Source organism: Pelobates fuscus, chromosome 1 (genome assembly GCF_036172605.1).
Source record: "Pelobates fuscus isolate aPelFus1 chromosome 1, aPelFus1.pri, whole genome shotgun sequence".
Lineage (NCBI taxonomy): Eukaryota > Metazoa > Chordata > Amphibia > Anura > Pelobatidae > Pelobates > Pelobates fuscus.
The window spans coordinates 320,983,102-321,010,374 of record NC_086317.1 but is presented as its reverse complement, the minus strand read 5'-3'; positions in this window follow the sequence as shown (position 1 = coordinate 321,010,374).

Here is a 27,273-nt window from a genome sequence, read left to right as displayed (position 1 = left end):
AAGGGCAGATCATTCTTTACATGTCTTGGATAACAATGGCAACTAGTATACAACATTTTGAGATTTCAAAGAGCTGTCTCTTTGAGAGATGTCTTTATATTAAAGGGGCACCCTGAGGTACATGGACATCTTCCATGCATATTAAAACTTTTTAATAAAAATAAAAGTATCTATATTAAAATAACACAATCATCAAATATTTTGAATATCTTAATATAGTAATATATTTATGCACAAAGATGCCAATATAGATGAATTTTAAAAACAACATTGAGATGGTATTGTATAGCATATTATTATAGTATTATATTAGGATATACAAAACATTAATGACTATATTCCAATAACATGAATATCCTCTTTTACCAATAAATAAATACTACATTAAATTACTGCAGAATTTAGCTATGCAACACTGCTGAAAGCAGTTAGAATGTTTGATGTATAGTAGCAGTGTGAGTGCTTGCATTTAGGTTAGGGTAAGCACATGAAGCACTACTGGGGTTTCCAAAATACTATCATGCATGTCATGCTGGTTCAGTAGAGAAGAAGAGGTCCAGGCACTCCAATTGCTTAAATGGCAATGGCATGTTTATTGGAACCAAGGGAACACTGCAACGTTTCAACCCAAAATTGGACATTTGTCAAGCTTGTAGTGTTCCCTTGATTCCAAAAAAAAGTGCCTAAAGCAATTGGAGTGCCTGGACCTCTTCTTCTCTACTGGTATCTACAAACTTTTTTTTATTGTAAATGCAAGATATAATTGACAATGCATGCATCAATAATAAGCAAATGGGACTCAACAACAACAGTGTCATTAGTGCATAGGAAATATTTTACATTCACATTTTCAACAGTAAAACAGGGCAGATAAATCAAAGTAAATACAAATAAAAATAAAGAAATAACTGACCAGTCTAACTAAGGTGCATATAATGCTCGGTTTATGTGTAGCCGCTATAATGCCCCAGGTAATATAAGGGAACATACCAAATGATATGGGAAAAAAAACGTTAAATATCATCATATTTTTATATAGAGAAGAGGGCATTAGAGTTAATATATCTTTCCTAGTAATGCTCTTCAAAAAGTATGTGGGGACAGAGTACATGTTCCTTGCAGATGAAATGTGAGGAATTAATTTTTGTCCCCAAAATAACTGAGTAGCAGGCTGTGTTATCATCTACTGTTTAATGTCATTGAGCAAGGCAACAATATAGCACACTGCTGCCACATGGACATCATTAAAGTCACCCACTGGTGACTTGGCTCACAACCACCATATCCTATTTCAAGGAAATACAGGTGTGTTGCTGAATAAACAAGGATACAATTGATAGGAAGCTCAACAACCCCTAAGAAATTAAGCAGGAGCATAGTGAACAAACCATAGAGTCAGTTGTTGATCCAAGAGTGCATGAAATAGGTAGACTGGACAAAAGTAAAAACTATGGTAAACTAAACTAAATGCCGTCTTGCTTCGGCACCCCACACATGATTCCCAAGTCAAGAAAAAAAAGTTTGGCAAGGAGTTCTTTATTGGTTAATGTAGTCAGCCAATCCTGGTATCTACACTTTGTTGGGCTGGTGCAGGCCCATGTTAGGCACCTTTTTGCGTATGTGAATGGAGCGCAGTTCCTATTGTTGTATTGTAATACATGTTAATCCAGTCCTGTTCCAAGAGTGGTCTGACTACTTGGGCATATCAGGCACTGGATTGAGGGCCAAGGCAGTCAGGGGCCTGGAAGAACAGCAATGCTCTTGTTGGATAAATCAGAGCTCTCCCCAACTGGAAAGGTAAAAGTCAGAGAAATATTTTCCAGCAATAGGTTGCAAGGCCCCTGATGGCACGGAGAACCCCTGCAACCTATCACACTGTAAGTGACTCTCACGCAACACTCTGTGTGATGGGGAGAGGTGAGGATAGGAAGTGACATCACATTCTAGGGTCAAAAGAGGAAGCTAGGATCACAAGAGGGATGATGGGAAGGTAATGTGTGAAAGGCAAAAGATTGGGTAATGGGAGACAAATAGATGGGTGTTGTAAAGACATAAGTATTGGATGGTAAAATATATAAAAAATCTGGGAAGGAGGTTGGGGAGTCCTAAAGATTATAACAAGATGAAAAACATGTACTACATATAAATATATACCTCATTCACACTCACACGCATTATGCTGTCACTCCTCATTTACAAATGCTTACACTCTGAACATATATACCCCGGCATGCACGCTCACACTGACATGCCTCACAAATAAAGTCCTCCATTCACACACACTGCTCAAACATACTACTCTCTCCCTGCAATCATACACAGACACTCCACTGTTTTCAAACATGTAACCTCTTCACAAAATACACCCCTGCATTCACACGCAAATATTACATACAAATACTCCATTGTTCACACACATCTGTGCTACTCATTTGTGGCATTCACACACTTAGACTACAAGCAAATAAACCTCTGCATTTTATACTCTCTGGCACTACACAAGTTATTCTTTAGTATTTACACACACCAACATTACACACACAAGTACTTTGACACATTGAGTGATATTATTAAATTAAATACAAATACTTCATTGCTTTAATATATTTGAAAAAGACAAAAATACATTCCTCCATTCACGCACGATTTTACTACATTCAAATGCATACTCACAGTCATACATTAACGCTCTGCACAGATACTCATACATTCATGCTGAAATAAAAATAACTAAGTAAAAGAAACCACACACACAATGCACAAGTGCATTCACATTAAATGTACACACTCAAATTCAATCATGAATTCATACTCAGATCTGCACACTAAACACATTCAAAGCATAACGCTGTGTTATATGAAAGTTTTATTTAATATTTACTTAATATATGTGTATTTGACCTTCAAATGGCCTAGGATATAATTTTACCCAAGGGCCCAGAAGGCTGTCAGTTTATCAGTTCTCTTGTATTTTTATGATAGAATATGGTTTATGCATTTACTTCATGCTGCTGAGCATAATTGCACATTAGTAATTATTTTTGTATTTGTTTTGTTTTAATCTTAAAGTATATTTTAATGACATTTACTAAATATTTAAAATGCAACAAAAATAAGAGAACTTCAGCTTAGAATGTCCCTTTAACTAGTCGCAAATATGTATAAGTCCCCATTGTACAAAGCCACGCGATTAGTTTGCATTAACAAATGTTAGATAGATAGACAGACAGACAGGTGGGTGGACAGACGGCTGGACGGGCAGGCAGGTGGACAAACAGCTGGACGGGCAGGCAGGTGGAAGGATGGATGGACGGGTGGACAGGCAGACAGGCAGACAGACAGACAGATGGACAGAGGTATGGACAGGTAGAATAGAGTGAAATAAAAAGGTAAAAATTTGCTACACACAGTTATTTTCAAGACCATGAAGAACTTGGAACTGACCAGGCAAATTAAATATTTAGCCCAAAACTGCTGTAGTGGAACTTTTTCCTTTTTAGTTCTGGGCTTAGTGAATAACACTATAGATACTGTACAATAGTTAATTTAAACATACTAGAAAATTTAGATGAAAAGGAATAAATAATACATGCTTTCAATTACAAACAAAAGTTAAATTTTCCTAGGATTAGTAAAGCAGTTTTTCTTGTTTACGTTTCATAGAATATAACAAAGCATTTGATGAAACTATAAAATAAATTTGGTTAAAAATGACTTTCCACATCAAGTTGACAAAGTCGATATAATTAAATATATTAAGAAACATCCCCTAACGCATTTTTCCAGTCATTAATGATGTACGGTTTCTTTTTCTGCTTCATGAAACCCCACAAATTAAATTATATTATAATATGATATTTAGTTTATTAACATTTACAATATTAACAAATATAAAAATATGCATCCAGTTGGTTCAACTGACTACAAAACATACGATAAAACAGTATTTTGTGGATAGTGCACTATTGTTTGTTTCCAACCACACTGCAGTTTTAAGACAATGAAAAAAAAAATCAATTTACATTTATACATTTATAGTTTTAGATAGCTGCATGCATTTTTTAAATATTAAATTATGTGTATCAGCTACACCACTATCTTCTATGTCAGAATAATAAAACCCAAATTTAAAAAACAAAAAACAGAATGTTTTCTTCTCTATATTGAAAACATAATAAATATACCCTTGTTATTTAAATTAACAGCTTTTAAAATTGGCTTTGGTTTTATGGAATCATTAAATAATTCATATAAAAAAAAAAAAAAAACCTGAGTGATTAAATACAATAATTATTCTGATGATGATGTAATCCCAAAGGAAAGAGATGATTCATATATAATACAGTGCCATCCGGAGTCTTGCATCTATTACAGCTGTATAAAAGGGCCCTATCTAGCATTGCTTTAATCTTATTGGGAAATGCATTACTCTGAAAGCAGAGGTCATCTTTCCAAAATTGATGACTGGGGGAAAGCAATCCCTGAAAAGCTTTAGTTGGAACATATTTACCAACATTTAATTGAAAATATATTTCCATCAATAGTCCTTTCAAACAATCCTTTTCTTTCCCAGAACCAAATGCCAGGAGAGGTTTATTTTTATTCGGACAAGATCCTTTGCTGGAATGGTGACCCTCAAATATTAAAGTTAAACTCATAGATAAAGAGTTTATTATTCGTCTAAAGTTACAATATTCTGTTCTGTGTAATTATTCATTAGGGATTTTTTTTTTGTGGATTGAAAAGAAAAAAGGCTAAACTACGATAATATAAAATGTCAAAATATTACATATTTTCCATATAACTAAGAATCATCTGTCATATAAGAGAAATAGGTTAAAGAGATGTTTTCTTAATTTCTATAAGAAATATATCTAACTCAAAATGAATAATGAAGCAATATGTTTTCTATATTCAATTGATTTTAAGTAACTCTTGGGTATAGACATGATAGAAAAATACTAACCTTTTGTGAACATTGTGACTAATCTTACTAGTGACCGAATGACATCTTCGGTACCCATAAAAAGAAATGTCATATTGAGAAATGGAGTGTTCTTTGTGACTGAGCTAAGAAAATAAACTATTAACATGGGAAAAGATTTTTTAAAATAGCTCATACAGAGTGGCAGGGGATATGCAACACAGAATAAATGAAATAATTAATTGTGTTTTTAATTATAGACAATGGATTTAATTATTATTGGGGGGAAAAAAAGGAGAAAAAAACCCACTATGATGCGCTTTTGGACCCTCCATAGTGAACAAATATAATGTTTTGTTTTTTTTAAAAGTCACCTTCAATGAATCTTGTTAATTTTTTTACCATACTTACCTCCTGCTCATCAGTCCCAGCACAGCCATTAGCCCACTTCCATGTGAGGCAACTTCCTTTGGTGCTGCCCCCACTTTATGAAGCATAGTAACACTTACAAACACCCGGATCAACCTTCCCTGATTGAAGCCAAATCTAAAGATGTGCTCTGTTGCAGTCAGTCAGATATCAAACACAGAGTCAATGCTCATAGTCTGTCTGATGGAGGGTGTGATTTTAACAGCGGTTTAATACAAAAGCTGTACAATGGCTAGCAGTTTCGCTAGCACAATATATAGACAGATTGATGAGAATATTTGATGTCTGTAGAGAACAAAGTGACATAACAGGTATCCTTTAAATAAAACTTTGGTTCAGTTTGTGTATTGTCCATGTTTCATGGAAGTTTCTGCAATAGTTAGAAGGTGACTATACATACTGGTGGCTTACTATATAAGCTCAAATAAGCAAACATTCCTAGAATAAATATTGCTACATATATATATATATATATATATATATATATATATATATATATATATATATATATATATATATATATATATATATATATATACCAGTCTCATTCATTGTGTAAGATGTATATAATATTTGTATTGTGTATTGTGTATTGTGGTTTTGTGGTATACATATTTCCAGCACCCTAGATTTACCACATTCTTTTTTTTAGTTATTGTTTATTGAAATTTTCAGTTCCAAGAAAATAATGAACCATCATACATGGCGACATACATGACATACATATTGATACAGTAATACATTCACATTATAAGTGTACATTGCTGGGTTATATCAGCCTTCCACAGGTCATCAATTCATACAATGTATTTGCTTAGTCGTACCAGTACCAGGTGTATCACTATAACTAAGTACATAATGATGGTAGAAGAATCATTGCTGCAACCATATCGGCAATGAAAATTATTATTATTGGTATTATTATTATTATTATAAGTATTGTGCAATTAACAAAATACAAATACAAAAAAGTACAGAAATTATACAACAAATAATACAATTTAAGCACTAACTCGTATATGCCTCCGTGTACCCTGTGGAGCCATCACATGTCTCCTGTAGGACATCTGCCCTGGCTCTGCTTACCGAATAAATCCTTTCCTACACTCTTACTCCTCTGCCTCACTCCTTCTGCACTGTATGCATTAAGTTCACCCAGAGCTTATCAAATTTGACTCTCTCTTCTATGTAATTATGTTATGGTTGACAGAGTTGGGCATCCTACCTGTTTCCATTGCAAAGCTATGAGTTGTCTTGGTACTAATGTAGTCTGACAGATTTCACATGTCTTGGGAGAGTAAACGGCAATAATAATAACAGATAACTCGATGGGATAAAAGATACAAGGTCCAAACCCAACTTTCCACACAGTGTAGGAACCTCCTTCTATAGCGGTTGTATTATACAACAGGCTACCCAAATGTGTAACATGGTACCATCTGTCTCCCCACACCTCTAACACATATAGGAAATTGAGCTATTTATTTAGTTGAGGTGACTAGGGGTGAAATACCAATCATATATTAATTTTCTGTGTGCCTCCATCAATATGTATCTATGGGTCAATCCTCTAAGGGCATTTATAGCAGTTAACGAAGTCTGATCAGATATCTGCATTTCGCTATCCTATTCCCACATCCACAAAAATAAAGGTTTTGAATTGTGGACATTACCTTCCAGAGCTTCATTGATCTCCTCCTACACCTATTGATCAAGAGCCCAAAGTCAATGTCCTTAGAGCATGTTTAGTCTGAGGGTGTAATCCCATGCATCAGGATTATACTTGTAATTTGTAAGTATGGGAAAATTTGATTTGGCATAAGTGCAAATTTAATCTGCACCTCTGGAAATGGCAGCACTTGACTCTGAGGTAGGAGAGAGTCTATATAAACTGCCCCCGTCCTGGCCCAGTGCCTCAGCAACAACCAAGGAGAAAGGGTCGGCAGCGCCGACACCGGGGTGGATGACAGAATTTCCTCCATATCTCATTCACGAATGTGCCTGCCACTGACTTGGGGTTCATATAGAGTTCAACACTACAAGTGTCGAACCTTGGGACATCTCCATATTCACCCACTGAAGCATACCTCTTTTTTTAGTTATTGTTTTTTTTTATTTTTATTAGAGTTGCATGAGGCCATAATCCTCTGCCACCAGGAAATTATGTTCAAGAGCTTGTGCATATTGTTGGATCCCTGCCTATGCTTTGCAAAGCCCAATTGTTCATTAGCTATAATGCATTGCAATATTTGGGATAAGCAATTAGCAAAGAGCTGCGCATGGAGTTTAGTGTCACTGTTAAGTAATGAGATGGGTTGGAAATTGGGGCACTGATCTGGAGTTTTGCCTGGCTTCGGGAGTATGGTTTTAATTGCTCGCAGCATCTCTGAGGGTAATTTTCCCTCAATTAAGCCAACTTGGAGCAATTGCGGAGCCAAGAAATATAGATTTCGTAACCCATCCTTCCCGGTGCTTTGCAGGCTGGCATCTGCACTATACTCTTAGTAATCTCTGCTCGGTCAAATGGTCTCATCAGGTTTCATGCCTTACTAGGGAAATGAGTGATAGCCTCTGGGGAAGGGACTGGGCTGGCTGGGCTGTCCTGCAGATTATACAGTTCAATATTATTTGAGGTTCTAAAATTTATTCACGGTTTTCAGAAGATTTGATATGTGCAATCTTGGAAGGTGGCATACGTCTTTTTAGGCTCAAAGCCAGTAACACCCAAGCGTTATTGCCAGAAATTGAAAATGTATTAGTATGTGTCCCCAGTGATGGCTGGGTTTTGTTGGTGTGTGTAAGAGCTGTAATTTCTGCCAGTACAGAGGTGTTCTTAGGTGTTCTTTGTTTTTTTGCAAAACGTGCATGTTTTATAAACTGGCCCATAACTACTACCTTATAAACCAACCAGATAGTGCTATCTTGCATCAAGCATTCAATTGGTTTGAAAGTAACACAATTACTTAGTTACCTCGTTGACCACCAAGGGGTTCATTAACACATGTTCGTTTAACCTCCACGTGCAACTCCCTGACAGGTTATAAAGATCATCTAGAAAGATCGTTATCACAGCCTGGTCAGACTATGTGATAAACCCAATGTTTTTTTATTTAACCCTTCTATTCAAGAATATGTGTTACATGCAAAGGAGTGGTATGAGTAATTTATCTCTGTAGGATAGAGTATTCACCACGAATCTATAATGTCTTGATGTAAAAGGATATCTATGCAGTTACAAGTATCTTTGCTCCTAGAGAAGCAGGTTCAATGTAAGCTGGGGAGGAGAAATCCACAGCAGGGTCCAACAAGAAGTTAGTGTCACCTTCTATAACCAGCTCCCCAAACTTGTAGATTACAAAATGATAACATATAGTGAGGGAAAAAAGTATTTGATCCCCTGCTGATTTTAAATGTTAGTCCACTGACAAAGAAATTATCAGTCTATAATTTTAATGGTAGGCATATTTTACCAATGAGAGACAGAATAAAAAAAAAAAAAACACATGTCAAAAAAGTTTTAAATTGATTTGTGTGTCAATGAGTAAAAAAGGTATGTGATCCCCTATCAATCATCGAAATTTCTGGCTCCCAGGTGTCTTTTATACAAGTAAAGAGCTGAGATTAGGAGCACTCTCCTAAAGGGAGTGCTCCTAGTCTCAGCTCATTAACTGTATAAATAACACATGTCCACAGAAGCAATCAATCAATCAGATTTCAAACTCTCCACCATGGCCAAGACCAAGGAGCTGTCCAATGATGTCAGTGACAAGATTGTAGACCTACACAAGGCTGGAAAGGGCTACAAGAAAATCGCCAAGCAGCTTGGTGAGAAGGAGACAACAGTTGGTGCGATTATTTGCAAATGGAAGAAACACAAAATTACTGTCAGTCTCCCTCGTTCTGGTGCTCCATGCAAGATCTCACCTTGTGGAGTTTCAATGATCATGATAACGATGAGGAATCAGCCCAGAACTACATGCAAGGATCTTGTTAATGATCTCAAAGCAGCTGGGACCATAGTCACAAGAAAACAATTGGTAACACACTGAAGGACTGAAATCCTGCAGCACCTGCAATGTTCCCCTGCTCAAGAAAGCACATGTACTGGCCCGTCTGAAGTTTGCCAATGAACATCTGAATGATTCAGAGGAGAACTGGGTGAAAGTGTTGTGGTCAGGTGAGACCAAAATCGAGCTCTTTGGTATCAACTCAACTTGCTGTGTTTGGAGGAGGAGGAATGCTTCCTATGACCCCAAGAACAACATCCCCACCGTCAAACATGGAGGTCAAAATATTATGCTTTTGGGGTGTTTTCTGCTAAAGGGACAGGACAACTGCACAGCATCAAAGGGATGATGGACGGGGCCATCAAACCTTGGGCGAGTACTTCCCTCAGTCAGGGCATTGAAAATGGGTTGTGAATGGGTATTCCAGCATGACAATGACCCAAAACACACATCCAAGGCAACAAAGGAGTGGCTCAAGAAGAAGCACATTAAGTTCCTGGAGTGGCCTAGTCAGTCTCTAGACCTTAATCCAATAGAAAATCTGTGGAGGGAACTGAAGGTTCGAGTTGCCAAACACCAGTCTCGAAACCTTAATGACTTGGAGAGGATCTGCAAAGAGGAGTGGGACAAAATGACCTCTGTGATTGCCAACAAGGGTTTTACCACCAAGTACTAAGTCGAAGGGGTCAAATATTTATTTCACTTATTGACATGCAGATCAATTCATAACTTTTTTGATATGTGTTTTTCTGGATTTTTCTTTTTTTGTTATTCTGTCTCTCTGTTAAAATACACCTACCATTAAAATTATAGACTAATTGTGACGGCCCGCCTGCCACCCCGACTGGGTACCTCCATCTATCACTGCTTCCTAGTACTTGCAAGTACCATAATCCCTGCACTGGAACACCATAACCACCGTAGACCCCACAAACCACTGCAGCTTGGTTGGGGTCTCGCCGTCCTCCACCTACCCTGGACCCAAAACCAAGATCCAGCTTCCAGTGGGTAGACCTCTCCTAGTCCAGAGAGCGTAGCAGGAACAGGGGACAAACCGCAGCACTTTTGCCCACAGTCGCCGTGGCTTGACTGGGGCCCTGGAACCGCTCCATCCTGGAGCCACATGGGGAATTAGCTCTAGTCCTTACAAGGACTTTCCCCATTGAATCCCCTGCAAGCTAGAACAGCAGACACAGGAATAAATCTCCTTTCCCTCCAATAACAGGACAACACACAGTTTTGGAGTGTAAGCTGGAATAGCAATTTAATGGAGGTACATTGGCCTTTTTTTCAAGTTTTCCAACAAGGGTGACACCCAGGTGAACCTTGTTGGGCACAGGGACACAAACGTCCAAACCAATAACAACACATTTACAATATAAGGCACTCCCACACATGGCAAACAATCACTCCCCTCTGCTTGGAAGATAATTGTGTTAATTACAGTATCAACTCAATTATCTCCAGGCAGAAAAAACACACTTTTCTGAAAAGTCCCCAAAGTACCCCAAAACACACCATATCCCCATAAAAGTCACATCCCCTGAGAGCCCTGAATTTCCTGTAAGTCATAGTTTTGACTGACCGTGCACATGGTCCAATGCCCAAAACAATTCCTGGGAAATCAGTGCTAACAGTCGGTCAAGTCTGGTAGTCTTTTACAGGTTTCCCTGCAGGGCCCATAGTCTGTGGGCCGGAGGCTGGGAAGCAGGCTCCTCCAGGAACTTGTGGCAAACTCACTTGGAGAGGGGAGTTTGTCACACTAATCATTTCTTTGTCAGTGGGCAAACGTTCAAAATCAGCAGGGGATCAAATACTTTTTTTCCCTTACTGTAAATGGGGTTTTAACATCACATTAATAGCAGCAGTTGTGAATATGGTGGCACTGCAGACATCAATAACAAGGCAGTAAATTTAAAAACATAAGAATTCCAAACTTAAAAAGGAAGAAACCATGGCAATATTGGCCAACAATTTTTGGGTACTAAAACGATTGTTAGGGAAATTAAATTCAAGGTCTATCCCCCTCTCCAGATTATCCCCATAATACCGCTTGCTGGAGCTAGACCAAAAAATTAAATTAGGCTGATATCCTAGGCCAATATGGGATGCCTAGTAAGGATACTGTGGAGTATAATCATAGACCCAAACCTGGAACTGTGAGCCCCAAACAAGGTACTGTATATCTGTTGGAAGGCACCTCATCCCCTTCCCCTGCATTGGAGAGACATAACCAAAAGCACCAGAACTACTATGTGTGTTGCATGGTGCAGTTCTTTGACTGCCAATACTTTCGAACAATCTTCCAAGACTTTTGTGTAGCTCGTCTCTTGTCTCTTTGTCTTCGGATGTTGTTCTCCATCGAGATATTCCATTGTAGCTATACTTTGGAACCCTCTTCTGGGTTGGCTATTTGTCTGCTCCATTCCGCCTCACAATGAGCTTAACTGGGAACCCCCACTTAAACATTATGTTGGCTTCACTCAATTACTTTGTTATCAGGACAAAAGCACTTCTCTTATTCAGGTCCACAAATAGCTCCAGATCCAAAAACCAGACCAGCAGCTCCCTGTGTTTTCTTGAAGCTTACATGATATTTTCCTTCACTAGGTAGTAGTGCACTTGAGTTATGACGTCCCTTGGTACGGTAGCATGCAAGTATTGTGTGTTTGGGTGCCTGTGAGTGTGATCTAGCATAAGCTCCATCTGCGTCAATTCCAGCGCCAATCCTTGAAACAGTTGTGTCACAAATTATGCCCGATATCTAGGGCCCACCTCCTACAGGATGCCCTTGATTCGTATCTTACAAGAGCAGTCCCTGTCCTCTTCATCTGCTAATTGTCTTCTAACCTCTGCATTTTTTTTCCATCTCTTCATATGCATCTGCCATAGTTTGTGGGCCGCAATTCATTCCTCAGTTTTTTTATTCCAAATAAGAGTCTCCCATTGCCTGGAGGTCTTGCTTTATTTCATGTGCCAATTTTATGAAGTGTACCCTCAGGGATTTTTTAAGCTCATTGAGCATTCTATGTATCGATACTTTATGGCTGGAGTCGAGGGTATTGCTTCCCTCCGAGCATGAGGCCAGAGAAGACAGCTCTATGGAGCCATCTTGGTCTGCTACCTCCGGGAGAGAGAGGACCTGGATTCGCCTATGAGCCACAGTAAGCTTATACGTCATAGCAGCTTTGTGCGTCATTATATTGACAAAGTGTGAAGCACCTGTTTAACGCTTTGTAGTCGAGTGAAATCTCTGTGTTACATGCTGTATACCTCTTCACCAGGATGGAGCGCCAGACACACACGTCTCACTCAATGCAGCTCCAAACTATGATCCCTAGATTTACTTTTTTATTACTCATTGTTTTTTACTTGTACCATATGTTTCCTTCCATATGCATAACAACATATCTACTATCACTCTGTAGTTATAACTGAAATAGTCTCAATTCTTTGTTGGCAAACATATGGAGTCAATTATGTTTCAATATATTTGCTAATGAAAAAATAATGCTCTCAATACTTATTTCAATCTTCACTAATCAGCATGTCCAGATTTTATGAGTACTAACAATTTGAAATTACTTTTGACTCCAGATAATTGTAATTAGTTTTATCATCTCACCCATTCATAATCTTTTTTCCACCTCTACCATTCGGTATATTCGAAACCATGAACTAATCTTACAATGCCCTAAGAAACACTACACTCATTTCACACTATATTTACAAATAATATCATATTGATTCTCTGATACCAAAATAACTTTAGATAAATTAAATTGTTTATATCCATTCAACTACACCTCCCCTGGTGGAAACAAAATGGATATTAACTTTCTGAGTTTTTATATCCTGCTCTGTAAATTGAACTTTAATCACACACATGATTGCAAGGTCTAGCAATCTAGTACCAGAGCAGGAGATAAGAAATTCTAAATTAAACAGAATTTGCAATAATGTTAGTGTAAACATTAGTTCTCTCCTTACAGGAAGTGTTTAGGAAGGCTGCATAAATCAAATGCAGGGAGGTGTGACTCGAGCTGTATAAATAATTAAAATAACTGAACTTCTAAATATCAGAGATTTGAGCAGTGAGACTGCAGGGGGATGATCTATACACCAAAAGTACTTCATTAAGCTAAAGTTAAAGAAGATGATTATTTTATAGTAAATGGATAAAAGCTAGAAATCACCTATTGTTCTATTGTTGTTGTGTAGTCATATAGTTTTTTTTTCTAATTCCTGATCATGTTTGGCCCATTGTTCCTGCAAGGGCCACTTTGGCTCCCGTTGCATTGGAGCAGCCCTGCTAAGTTCCTTGAATTCTGAAACCTAAATATTTTGACATCAAGTAAAGTGATCCCTTTTATGTTCCTTATATGGTGTTTTAATGTAATGAATGCAGGTGGCATTTTGTGACATATGGATTTGGTGCCACTTCTACCACTCCAGACCCTTTTTAATCAATTTCTGCTCTGCTCTGCTCTACTTTTTCTGGATTTATATATATATATATATATATATATATATATATATATATATATATTGTCCTAAAACTCCTTGTATGCAAATTTCCCCCAACTGTCATTAAAGGGACACTCCAGTGCCAGGAAAACAATCTGTGTTCCTGGCACTGCAGGTCTCCTCTCCCTCCCACCGCCCATCCCCGGTTGTTGACTGATCCCGCCCGCCCGCCGGCCGGGGAGACCTAATGCGCATGCGGACGTGCCCTCTAGTGGCTGTCTAGTAGACAGCCACTAGAAGAAGAAGAGTTAACCCTGCAAGGTAACTATTGCAGTTTATAAAAAACTGCAATAATTACACTTGCAGGGTTAAGGAGTAGTGGGAGTTAGCACCCAGACCACTCCAATGGGTAGAAGTGGTCTGGGTGCCTGGAGTAGTCCTTTAATGGAAAAAACTAAATTTTACCAAACTAGCAAATTCTTAAAAAAATATGTACTTAGAAAATGTAAGCTCTTTTTCTAAAGTTAAAACAAATCTCGTAGGTAAATCCTAATACAATATGGATTAAAAACATTATTAATTTACCTTGGCTCACATTCAGCCCAAATATAAATCTCTAACGAGAAAGAAGGTTTCTTATATAACTGTGAACACTGGTTAACCTATAAATAGGGAAAACATAAACATGCGCAGCAATGGTTGTAAAATACAGGAGCAAATACAACCAGACAGCAGCAGATAACTTACCATTAACTGATAGGAGTAGTTGTATTTCCATTAGCTGCATTTAAGGTTGGCACACTACTTACCATTATGTAATAGAAATTCTACTCACCATATACTATATTTTCTGTGGCCTTAACATCATGTGACAAGGACATTAGTGATGACATTTTGCCATGTCAACATAGTAGCTTTCATGCCAGTGTTTGCATGTTCTAGTGTTTATTGTTATCACTGCTAATTATATTTGATGACTACTCTTTGAAAAGTGCTTTTGATAATGGCAGTATATAAGAAAAGTAAAATAAATGGTCAAAATATACACAGAAAAGTACTTTCATTCCATTTCCATGCCCCTGCTTAGGTACTCATTTCAAAAGAATGATTCATTTGATCTAATGTTAACTACAAGTGTATTAGTTAAATATGTGATAGAGGCCAATTTTAATAACCACTGATATTAAAATAAAAAGTGTTTTGGAAAAATAACAGTCCCATAAACATTGTAATAGTGCAATATATCTCTCAAATATTCTAAACAATAATACAGATACAAAAAAAAAAAAGATCAAATGAATATTTTTTTTCATGAAGTGTGCTTTGTAGATACATGTGATTGTTGTAATATGTGTATATCAGCTCCAAGACTAAAAAAGGTCACAGCTGGTTACACTTTTAATTTAGCATAACTGAAGCAGGTGGAAACCACAAAGCAATATTTGGGAAGGCAAAAGGAACTGGGTCATATGTTATGTCAGTCAGGGTCACTAATTAGAATTAAAGCATTTCCAGGACAAAAACAGTTTGTCGGGTTTCTCAAAAGAGTTCCTCCCACTGACCAAAAGTCACAGACTGTTCGTCAATATATTGTGATAATAGCTTTAAAGCAGATAAATACAATATACAATCATATTTCTCATTAAATTATGTTACTTGCTTTGCAAAATAAAAACTTGTTATATATATATATATATATATATATATATTGTTCTGTTAAAAATATGTTTATGTGTAAATCCATAACCATCCACATAGGTATCCATAGTATATAAATATACATATAGTTGTCAAACATTTCACAGAGAAAACTGCTTTGCATCATGTATTCCTGCTAAATGAAATTATTTTTTGTTAGCAATTAAAGCACTTAATTCATGCAGTGTTTACATCAACTCAAAGTTCAATTTAAAAAAAAAAAAAAAACAATTGTTTAATTGTAATTTATACCATTGTTAGCACTTTCCATTTATTTCTATATAATTATTCAGGTTGCAAACTATTTGTAATGAAGAGTAATTTAAACTTAAAAAGCTGTAACCACCAGCTCCATATTGAAAAGTACATCTTTGCCAATATCTTTCTATACTTGTCCTTATGGCATATACTCTCCATTCCATATATACTTTCAAAGACTTGAGATGGACCACTCCTCCACAGGTTGCCTTCGATTTAGTATTAAAGGTTGGGTTTATGCTCCTACGCTAACAAGTTGGAAATCTCTGGAAATTCTAAGTAAATTGTCAGCAGTTTTACTGCATAACTAATTGGGTCCGTCATCTCAATACGCTGTGAACTATACCAGACAGCAAATAGGCTCTGAACTTAAAACCTCTGCAAGAACCCATCATCCATTATTTAGTATGTGCTAGAAGCTCGCATTTTCTTTCTACCCCATGTGAAAATAGTTAACCATGAAAAGAGTCCCACCCCTCTACTTTACAAAATAGTGAAATTAAGTTTTCCGTACAGCTACCAGGGGACGGTAGTAAATCACCGTGGTAACAGAGTTTACTTTGATTCTGAAAAAAAGCACTTGTCCATATGTAACAACGATAACCTTTTAGAAGGTTTGGAAAACAAATCTGACACCCCATTAAAAGGCAAATGATTTTTTCCCCCCGACAAGGAAAAGAAACTTTTTAAAACATAGAAGACTATTAATAAATAATGGGCCTTTTTTTTATAGGAAAAGCTGACATGAAAGCTTAAGCTATAAACTGTATCAGAGGCAGTGTTTTGACTTGTGTGGTTTATTTATTAAAGTAGTGAGATTGAAGCTCACTTTTATTAGCTGCACAAAAGATATTTTATTAAATGTCACATTGTAAATTGATTTTTAAAAAGTACAGAAAAAAATTACATTTTCTCGGATGTGTAATGCGGCAAAAACCTGATCTTCATGCAAACCACTAAACCACAAAGTGAAGTTGGTTTGTAGCTTAAAGATCTGTAAATGTATCTTTACTGTGATCCATTTGCAACATAATTACTTTATGTTTATTTACGGACTTCTTTCTGAATGCTATACTTGCCTATCAAATGCTCGATTAATGCTATAAGCTATTGATTCCAGGGTAATTCAAAACATAAATTTTTATTATATAAAATGTGAGCTCACCTTATTTTACTATCTGAAATGTTTTGTCATTAATAAAATGTACAGATAATTATAAAAATGCTATATAATGGAAGACAACATGATTATTTAGACATGCATATGAAAGTCTATAAGACTGCATACCAAACAGGCTATTAGAACTGTGGCAGAAAGCAAAACCACAAGTGAAATACTCTAGCATTTTAACGTTATATCTTTCATGTCGAATCAGTTGGCTTTGTTTATTGAGCAAAATTGTTGACTATATATTTAAAATAAAATAAACACTACATGCATAGTGTTTATTTTATTTTAAATTATCAGTTAAATTGCTTTTGCTGTCTTAACAGCTCAAGCTTGTTCTTTCTCCTAATTTGAGTTGGACTTAGGAATGAGCCAAGGGTAATACAAATCTGGCTTGTGTTTAGTTGCTAGTTACCTAAATTGGTGTCCTTAAATATGGCAATTACACATCCGGGGGTACCATATTGCCATATCTAATGATACTGAATAAGGGAGTTATATCTGCTAAACTGTTCCCTAACTTAGTACCTTTAAATATGGCAATCACACCTAAGGGTACCCTTTTATATATGTAGTTATCTACTAAACAGTGGAAAGATCAAATATAAAAAAAATAATAAAAGCCCTTTTGTTAATTTTGATCTTTCAGTAGCTTAGTAAATAGCTCCATGATGTTGTATCCTTATGTGGGATTGCCATATTTAAGGATACCAAAATAGGGAGCAATGTACTATACACAGCTCCCTCCCTAATTCGCTTAAATAAGACAATCGTATATAAGGATACTGGATACTAAATTATGGACTTTTAAAATTGTATTTCTGAAATGAGAAATTAGACATATTTCTTCCGAAACGAAATGATTAATAAATAAATGAAATTTGTTTCAAATGAAACTAAATTTATTTTTGTCCGAATTCATTCAGATAAACCAAAAGTTTACTCAATGCACATAACAGTACTATGTTCATTAAAAAAAAAAAAAAATGCAAATAGCTACATTTCCAACTCCTGATATATTACTTCTCCCCAACCGGTATTCCAAATGTCCTGACTGACTAGAGCCAGACCTATTCCAGAATGAATAATTAACAACTCTATCCCATGTATATCACATAACCTAGACTCGTAATGGAAGAAAATTGTCCTTACAATTCATCTTTAGAACAAGAGATCTAATTTTTAAACAGCTATTCTTGCTCGATGTGTTTAATTTATAAGTTATTTTCTTCTCTGTGAAGTCTGAAACACAATGCCTGTCTATGCTCATTAGCATGTCAAACTTAGAACTGTGGGATAGTTGTGTAAACGTGATTTCTCAAGTTCTTTTTTGAGTGGTATGGTTATTAATATTAAAAACAAAATATTCTAGAAAAAGATATGTCTTAGAAAAAAATTAAAAGTAAGACAATAAATAGAACTGCAAATAAGAAAATAAATAAATGGAGATTACTAAAAAAATATTTTCATTATTTGGTGTATATACATTGCAGTTCTGTACAATAGAGGCAACAAAGACAAATAATAAACACATACTGATAAAAAAAAAGGAAAAAAGAGCCCTACCCGTGACGTTACAAACTAGCAATTACAGTACTTTTATACAAAGTGCTTAGCACTGCGATAACAATCTAAAGGTAATAATGGGTAGCTGACACAAGCATTACAGGGGGTGTTTCACCAAAGTACTGACCAAAGATCAGAAACAAACAAACATGTATTCTTTGTTGTAGAGTGAAGTCAGTGTTTTCATAGGCGTAAATGAACATAAAGGAATATAATTTTTAGAAACAAGCAACAGGCTTTTCTGTAGAGAGATAAAGAGGAACAGTAGTTTGGGGTGGAGAGGGTTATGTGATTTTGTGGCATTTGTTGGTATAGTAAAAACATACATTATACCTTACCTCCTTTAGATTGTAACCTTGTTTGAGTTAGGTCTTCATCAACCTCCTGTAATAGTTTGTCTTATTTGTTAAATTCACCTTTTTATAATATGATAAAGTGATATGGAATAAGTTAGCAGTATATAAATTCATATAATAATAATAATAATAATAATAATAATAATAAAATAATGAAATAAGTTTAAATCATAAAAATGTATATCAAATAACTATGAAAGAAATTAAGTTGAATAAAAATAAAAGAGAAAACATTTATAATATTAAATATGAGGATTTCTATATAAATGTAGAAATTGCTTTGAGTTTCCTAAAATGTTTACTATTTGAATAAAAATTTAATATACATCTGTAAGTTTTTAAATGAATGCTCATATATATAAAATATCAATGCAAACAATTATTTGCACAAAACATCTAAAGTCCTTATCACAAAAGTATCATAATTTCAGAAGTCCATCAAAGGTAAAACATTTTATTCTAGAGAAAGTAATAGACCTCTAAAAAGATTAAAGGAACAACTGGATGCTCAAAAGTAATCTGATGTTCAAAATCGCGAATATTAATCTAATGTAGACTGAATTTGAATAGTAAAATAACATTCTATTCAGATGGAATTCCGTTAATCGAATTCCAACCTCAATTAGCTTTATTAAAAGGTGTAATAACTATTATGTATATATTTTGCAGTGCAATGATAGGCTTATTTTTTAGCCATTGTTTTGTCGGAAAAGTTTTCCACAAATAATTTGCATGGACAAAATGTGATCAATTGAATATAAATAAATTGCCAAAATACATTGATTCAGCCAAACCAAATTTTCTGTTTTGCACATGACTAGGAAATACACATAAACACATCACTTAACGGAATACTGTAGATATCCCCTTGAGGACACAGCTTCAGAAGCTGGACTCACCCTTAAGGACACAAGCAATTTTTCTATTTTTCTACTGTTTGTGTTCAACAGCATGTCTCTTATTTATTGCACCAACACATATTACATACTGGGTTTTTTTTTAGGACAAAAAGGGCGTTAATTTGATGTCACATTTACATATGTAAATTATCATGAATTATATAAAATAATGCCAAAAAAATGAGTGGAAAAACAATAAAAAAATACTTTTTTTTGTTCCAGATTTTTAGCAATAATAACGTGTGCATAATATGTCCAGCTTAGGAAAAGTAATTCAAAATAAATTCATTGATGTGTCTTCACTTATAGAGTACATAATATGTATAGGACTTCAGCTTATGTTGAAAGTTACAGGTCACAAAATACATGGACTAAAAAAAAAAATATCAATGTGACAACATTTTAGAAGTTGTTATGTTTGTATTGTTAGTTTAGTAGCCGTCACAAAGGTATATATTTATATAAAGTAGACATTACAGGCTATTTACCTAAGGTTAGTTTGACACTTTTTACATAGCCATTTCATTGCCAATCTCTGCTAAACATTGGAATAAAATTGTGTTTTTCCTCTATTTTGGCATATACACATATAATGGTTTGTTGAATTTGTATTTCATAAAGCTGGTCTATGCTATTCCTGTACAGAACCCCATATTGTGTTCAGATACATCTTCTGAGTACAACAATAATCCCATTGTATGCATTTGGCAATATTCTGTAAAGCTAGAATGCCAAATAAGAGACAAGGCTTTTTAAAGGGACACTCCAGGCACCCAGACCACTTCTGCTCATTGGAGTGGTCTGGGTGCCAACTCCCACTACTCCTAACCCTGCAAGTGTAATTATTGCAGTTTTTTATAAACTTCAATAATTACCTTGCAGGGTTAACTCCACCTCTAGTGGCTGTCTACCAGACAGCCACTAAAGGGAACTTCCTGCTTCATAGCACAGGAAACCTGTGCTAGAGCGTCGCTAGACATCCTCACTCTGTGTGAGGACCTCCAGCGTCGCTCAAATCCCCATAGGAAAGCATTGAAATTCGTTTTCAATGCTTTCCTATGGGGAGCGCTAATGCGCATGCGCGGCATTGCCGCAAATGCGCATTAGGTCTCCTCGGCCGGTGGGCGGGATCTGTCTCGCCCACCGGCCGACGGAAGCACAGGGAGGAGGGTCGTGGAGGAGGGACATCGCCGCTGCCTCAGGAAAGTCACTGAATGGGTTTTCACCCCTTCAGTAACTGGGGATTGGTGGGTGGGAGGGAGAGGGACCCTCCAGTGCCAGGAAAACGGATCATTTTCCTGGCACTGGAGTTTCCCTTTAAGTTTTCCATAGTTAGAATTTTCATAGATGGATTTGATGGGCCTATATCTCATTTTGAGGCGTTATAACAGTTTGACTGTTCAAATAACCAGGTGAGGGAAATACATGTTGCATCTTTGCTGGGTATTTCTTACACGTGATATGTGCCACTGTCATAAAATCCCCCAAATTATCAGTTACATCTTTTAAGTAAAACAATATGCCAAATGTATGACCTAGACAATATTTTGTGAAGTTACAGTGCTGTAAAAGAGACTTTCAGGTTTTTAAGTGTAAATTTTCATAGATGGTTTTGATGGGTCCGTGTTCTATTTTAGAACACTTTAGCAGGCTTCATATATCAACTACACCATAAAGGCATATCATTTCTTAAAGAAGACATCCCAGGGTATTGCTTGTGACCCATGTTAAAGGGGGCGTGGGATTTAACTTTAACTTTTTTTTTTTTTTTTTCAGGGAGAAGATCAGCAGCACTGATCCATCTACCTGCATTTCACACTGAACACAGAAGTACAGGGATGCGGATCAGGAGTCCCTGCAGCAAATGTGCGCATTCCGGTGTACACTATGGTCATTGCTTTCACCTAGAAGTAGTGGGCAAAATGATATTCTCGTCCCGAGAATGAATGCCCTTTTTCATGCTTGACAATACCTTACTGGCCTTGGCCACTGCTGATTGACATTGCACATTGTTGCATAGTTTGTTGTCTATAACAATTCCCAAGTCCTTTTCGTGTGTTGTTATCCCTAATTCGCTTCCATTATGGGTATACGTTGCTTGTGTATTCTTTATGCCGAAGTACATAACTTTGCATTTTTCAACATTAAATTTAATCTGCCATTTGAGTGCCCAGTCTTCCAGTCTATCTAAATCCCTCTGCAGCAAAGTAATATCTTGCTCACATTGTATTATTTTACAAAGATTTGTGTCATCTGCAAACACTGAAACATGACTTTCAATGCTGTCTTCAAGATCATTTATAAACATGTTAAATAGAAGGGGTCCCAGAACAGAACCCTGAGGGACACCACTTGCCACCTCTGTCCAGCTTGAAAATTTACCATTAATGACAACTCTTTGTACTCTGTTTTTAAGCCACCCATGTTCTACCCAAATCAAGCATTGTCATCTAGACCAATTTCCTTGAGTTTGAACACTAATCTATTGTGTGGAACTGTATCAAATGACCTGGCAAAATCCAAATAGATCACATCCACTGCAACACCCTGATCTATACTTCTACTTACTTACTTCGTAGAACGCAATTAAGTTATATAACAGGATACACTTAATTAAAAAAAATTAAACCAATATAATAATAGGTGTAATATAAATAGTTAAAAAGGTAAAGTCAATATTGAGATTCATGTGGATGAAGAGTGTTTAAGTTAAAAACCCATTCCATTTTGTATTTGCCTAATATTTTTAATTTGTTGCCACCACACCAGGAGGGAGTGACTTTTTTGATAGCACAGAATTTTAACAAGCTGGGGTCTTTATTGTTGATTAGAAAGTGATAAGATACTGAGTGATTGGTAAATCCTTCAAATATATTTCTACATTGTTCTGCTACTCTTGTTTTAAATTTTCTAGTGGCCATGCCTACATGTTGTAGATGACAAGGGCCCTCCAATAAATATATAATGTTTTTGGAGTAATAAAATTGTTTATTTTATATATTTTTTGAGATTGGTTAGATTTCAATTCTAGTGTTCAGGGATTATTTTTGTCTGTGTTTCTACATGCTTTGAAAGTTTTACATTTGTAGAACCATTTTAAACTTGGGGGCTGTAAAGTAATTTTTTCTTCAGAGTTCTGGTATTGGATGAGTTCATTTCTATTTAGTTTACCTATTTTAAGGATGAGGTTATCTATATATTTTTTTCTCAACCAATTTTTTTTTTTAGAGAATTTTTTTAGAGAATAGGCTTGCTTTGTAAACATTTCCTGATCGGTACAGTTTCTTTTTATTCAAATTAATTGACTATCAGGAATGCTTTTGAGCCATAGCGAGTAGCAGAAACTTGTAGAGTCACTAAAAATATATATTTTTAAGAGGTTTTTGTATTTAAAATTTTCTTCTCAAAAGCAATCTCCAAGACTAAAAAATGTATTTTCGTTTTACTAAAATCTAAATTTTAAATAATTCCCCAATTATTAAGGTTTAATTATCTTTTCAAATGTGTTAAGATCTGTTTCTGTGTGTAACGGCACCCCCAGGCATAAAAGGGGTTAAACCGCCGTTTAGGAGATCTTCCCCTTCCAGAAATCAGGCACAGCTGCTGCAGAACACCAAACTCCCGAACTGGATACAAAATAGCACTCCAACTCCCGAACTGGAACCTCACAAATAGCTGCTAGCAGACGAACAGATAAAGCAGACAATCAGCTTACACTCCTGGCAATCAGTCTCTAACAGCATACAGTAAATCCCCCGAAGAACGAGACAAGGCTCCGTGTTGAGAGTCAAGCAGTGGTCTGTTTTAATTAACACTCACAGACTTTTATGCAAGTCCCCATGCAGGGGGACATCCCACAGGGAGGGACAACATGTAACCAATCCCGTACAGTAAAACATAAAACATACCCAGCACAAACACATAAAATCCTCCCCTCTGCTTGTGATATAATTACTTAACACAATGGGTTAATGTAATTTATCACAGGCAGGAAAAATACAGTTTCTACAGCATATTCATAACTTCTAAAATATAAATCACATTCACATAAAAATTATATATTCACAATTAATCCATTTAGGGGAACAACATATCAAAAAAATTGCATGAATCAGACCAGGGGTTCAGAAGTTAGTAAAGTATCTTTTGGGGCCTGGCTGGCAGCATGGCTATCTGGCCCAAACCGGTTTTACAGAGCCCTCTATCCTGGAGACAATGGGGAAAATAATCCAATTATATCCAGGGATAGAGGCAGACTCCATTGAGCACATGTTACCAGTAAAACACAAAAGGATACAAAAATACATAACTCCTATCATACTGAATTGAATGGGCCAAATCTCCCAGGGTCCATAGTCACAGGGCAAGAGGCGGGCAACCAGGCTCCTCCAATGCAATATGGCGAGATTGGTCTCATCACATCCTGTCATTTCAATTAAAAATAAATCATCAATATACCATTTGTATAGGATCAGGTTTGCCATCCATTGGTGATGGGACCATAAGGTGGAGTTCTCCTAAACCACCATAAAAAGATTTGTGTAGCTGGGGGATTATTTAATTTTTTGTGTATTTTATGGATAATTAAATTATGGGGATAGTAGGATGTGTTATATTAATATAAGTGTATTATTGTTTTCTTAAATGGATACATCTTTGCCTTTCTCTCAAACTTCAGTTCATTTTTCTTTTAATATTTGAGGTTAGGTCAGATAAAAGTTAGATACAAACCTCATTATCATTGAGTTGTTTGTATGCCTCATAAATATACATTTCTGCTGGAAGAAAGACTAGGCCTCCACCTTTATCTGCCGGTTTGATGGCATTGCTCTCATCTTCTTTGAGGGCTTTTATAGCCAACCTTCCCTTCTTTGTAAAATCATTATGGTCAAATCTATTGTTTTTAATTTTCTTTAAATTCTTTGTGACCATCTACTCAAGTCCTTCTAAACAACTGGATGTATAGGTGGAGGGATAGAACATAGATTTGGGTTTTAATTTTGTATGCGTCTAAGGTGAGCTAGATACAGGGAGTGCAGAATTATTAGGCAAGTTGTATTTTTGAGGATTAATTTTATTATTGAACAACAACCATGTTCTCAATGAACCCAAAAAAACTAATTAATATCAAAGCTGAATATTTTTGGAAGTAGTTTTTAGTTTGTTTTTAGTTATAGCTATTTTAGGGGGATATCTGTGTGTGCAGGTGACTATTACTGTGCATAATTATTAGGCAACTTAACAAAAAACAAATATATACCCATTTCAATTATTTATTTTTACCAGTGAAACCAATATAACATCTCAACATTCACAAATATACATTTCTGACATTCAAAAACATAACAAAAACAAATCAGTGACCAATATAGCCACCTTTATTTGCAAGGACACTCAAAAGCCTGCCATCCATGGATTCTGTCAGTGTTTTGATCTGTTCACCATCAACATTGCGTCCAGCAGCAACCACAGCCTCCCAGACACTGTTCAGAGAGGTGTACTGTTTTCCCTCCTTGTAAATCTCACATTTGATGATGGACCATAGGTTCTCAATGGGGTTCAGATCAGGTGAACAAGGAGGCCATGTCATTAGATTTTCTTCTTTTATACCCTTTCTTGCCAGCCACGCTGTGGAGTACTTGGACGCGTGTGATGGAGCATTGTCCTGCATGAAAATCATGTTTTTCTTGAAGGATGCAGACTTCTTCCTGTACCATTGCTTGAAGAAGGTGTCTTCCAGAAACTGGGAGTTGAGCTTGACTCCATCCTCAACCCGAAAAGGCCCCACAAGCTCATCTTTGATGATACCAGCCCAAACCAGTACTCCACCTCCACCTTGCTGGCGTCTGAGTCAGACTGGAGCTCTCTGCCCTTTACCAATCCATCCATCTGGCCCATCAAGACTCACTCTCATTTCATCAGTCCATAAAACCTTAGAAAAATCAGTCTTGAGATATTTCTTGGCCCAGTCTTGACGTTTCAGCTTGTGTGTCTTGTTCAGTGGTGGTCGTCTTTCAGCCTTTCTTACCTTGGCCATGTCTCTGAGTATTGCACACCTTGTGCTTTTGGGCACTCCAGGGATGTTGCTCTGAAATATGGCCAAACTGGTGGCAAGTGGCATCTTGGCAGCTGCACGCTTGACTTTTCTCAGTTCATGGGCAGTTATTTTGCGCCTTGGTTTCTCCACACGCTTCTTGCGACCCTGTTGACTATTTTGAATGAAACGCTTGATTGTTCGATGATCACGCTTCAGAAGCTTTGCAATTTTAAGAGTGCTGCATCCCTCTGCAAGATATCTCACTATTTTTAACTTTTCTGAGCCTGTCAAGTCCTTCTTTTGACCCATTTTGCCAAAGGAAAGGAGGTTGCCTAATAATTATGCACACCTGATATAGGGTGTTGATGTCATTAGACCACACCCCTTCTCATTACAGAGATGCACATCACCTAATATGCTTAATTGGTAGTAGGCTTTCGAGCCTATACAGCTTGGAGTAAGACAACATGCATAAAGAGGATGATGTGGTCAAAATACTCATTTGCCTAATAATTCTGCACGCAGTGTATGGTTTGATTATTGGCATCTTCGTTGGCGTAGCAAAAAAATTTAATTTCTTCAGAGCAACCTGTCTCACAAATTTATTGATGTCAATATACACTGCAAATTGGTTACATTTTTGAGTGGGTCGTATTTTAGATCTTTACTAAGAACAGCTAGTTCTGTGGCATTTAAGATGATATTTATACATTTTGGGTGGGTAATTATTATGTTCTTCCTTTTCTCTTCTATTTTTCGGTGTTGGTTGGCATTGATTTCCAAAAAATGGTCCTCTATGTCTGATGTATAATTAATTTGGCCATATCCTGGTGTCTATCTTTACATTTTTAAATCTCCTGCCTTGTCCACTCATTGTCAAAATAATATATATTGCAGTTTTGTTGTTTTGCATAAAGGGACACTATAGTCACCTGAACAACTTTAGCTTAATGAAGCAGTTTTGGTGTATAGAACATGCCCCTGCAGTCTCACTGCTCAATCCTCTGCCATTTAGGAGTTAAATCCCTTTGTTTATGAACCCTAGTCACACCTCCCTGCATGTGACTTGCACAGCCTTCCATAAACACTTCCTGTAAAGAGAGCCCTATTTGGGCTTTCTGTATTGCAAGTTCTGTTTAATTAAGATTTTCTTATCCCCTGCTATGTTAATAGCTTGCTAGACCTTGCAAGAGCCTCCTGTATGTGATTAAAGTTCAATTTAGAGATTGAGATACAATTATTTAAGGTAAATTACATCTGTTTGAAAGTGAAACCAGCTTTTTTTTCATGCAGGCTCTGTCAATCATAGCCAGGGGAGGTGTGGCTAGGGCTGCATAAACAGAAACAAAGTGATTTAACTCCTAAATGACAGTGAATTGAGCAGTGAAATTGCAGGGGATGGAATCTATACACTAAAACTGCTTTATTTAGCTAAAGTAATTTAGGTGACTATAGTGTTCTTTA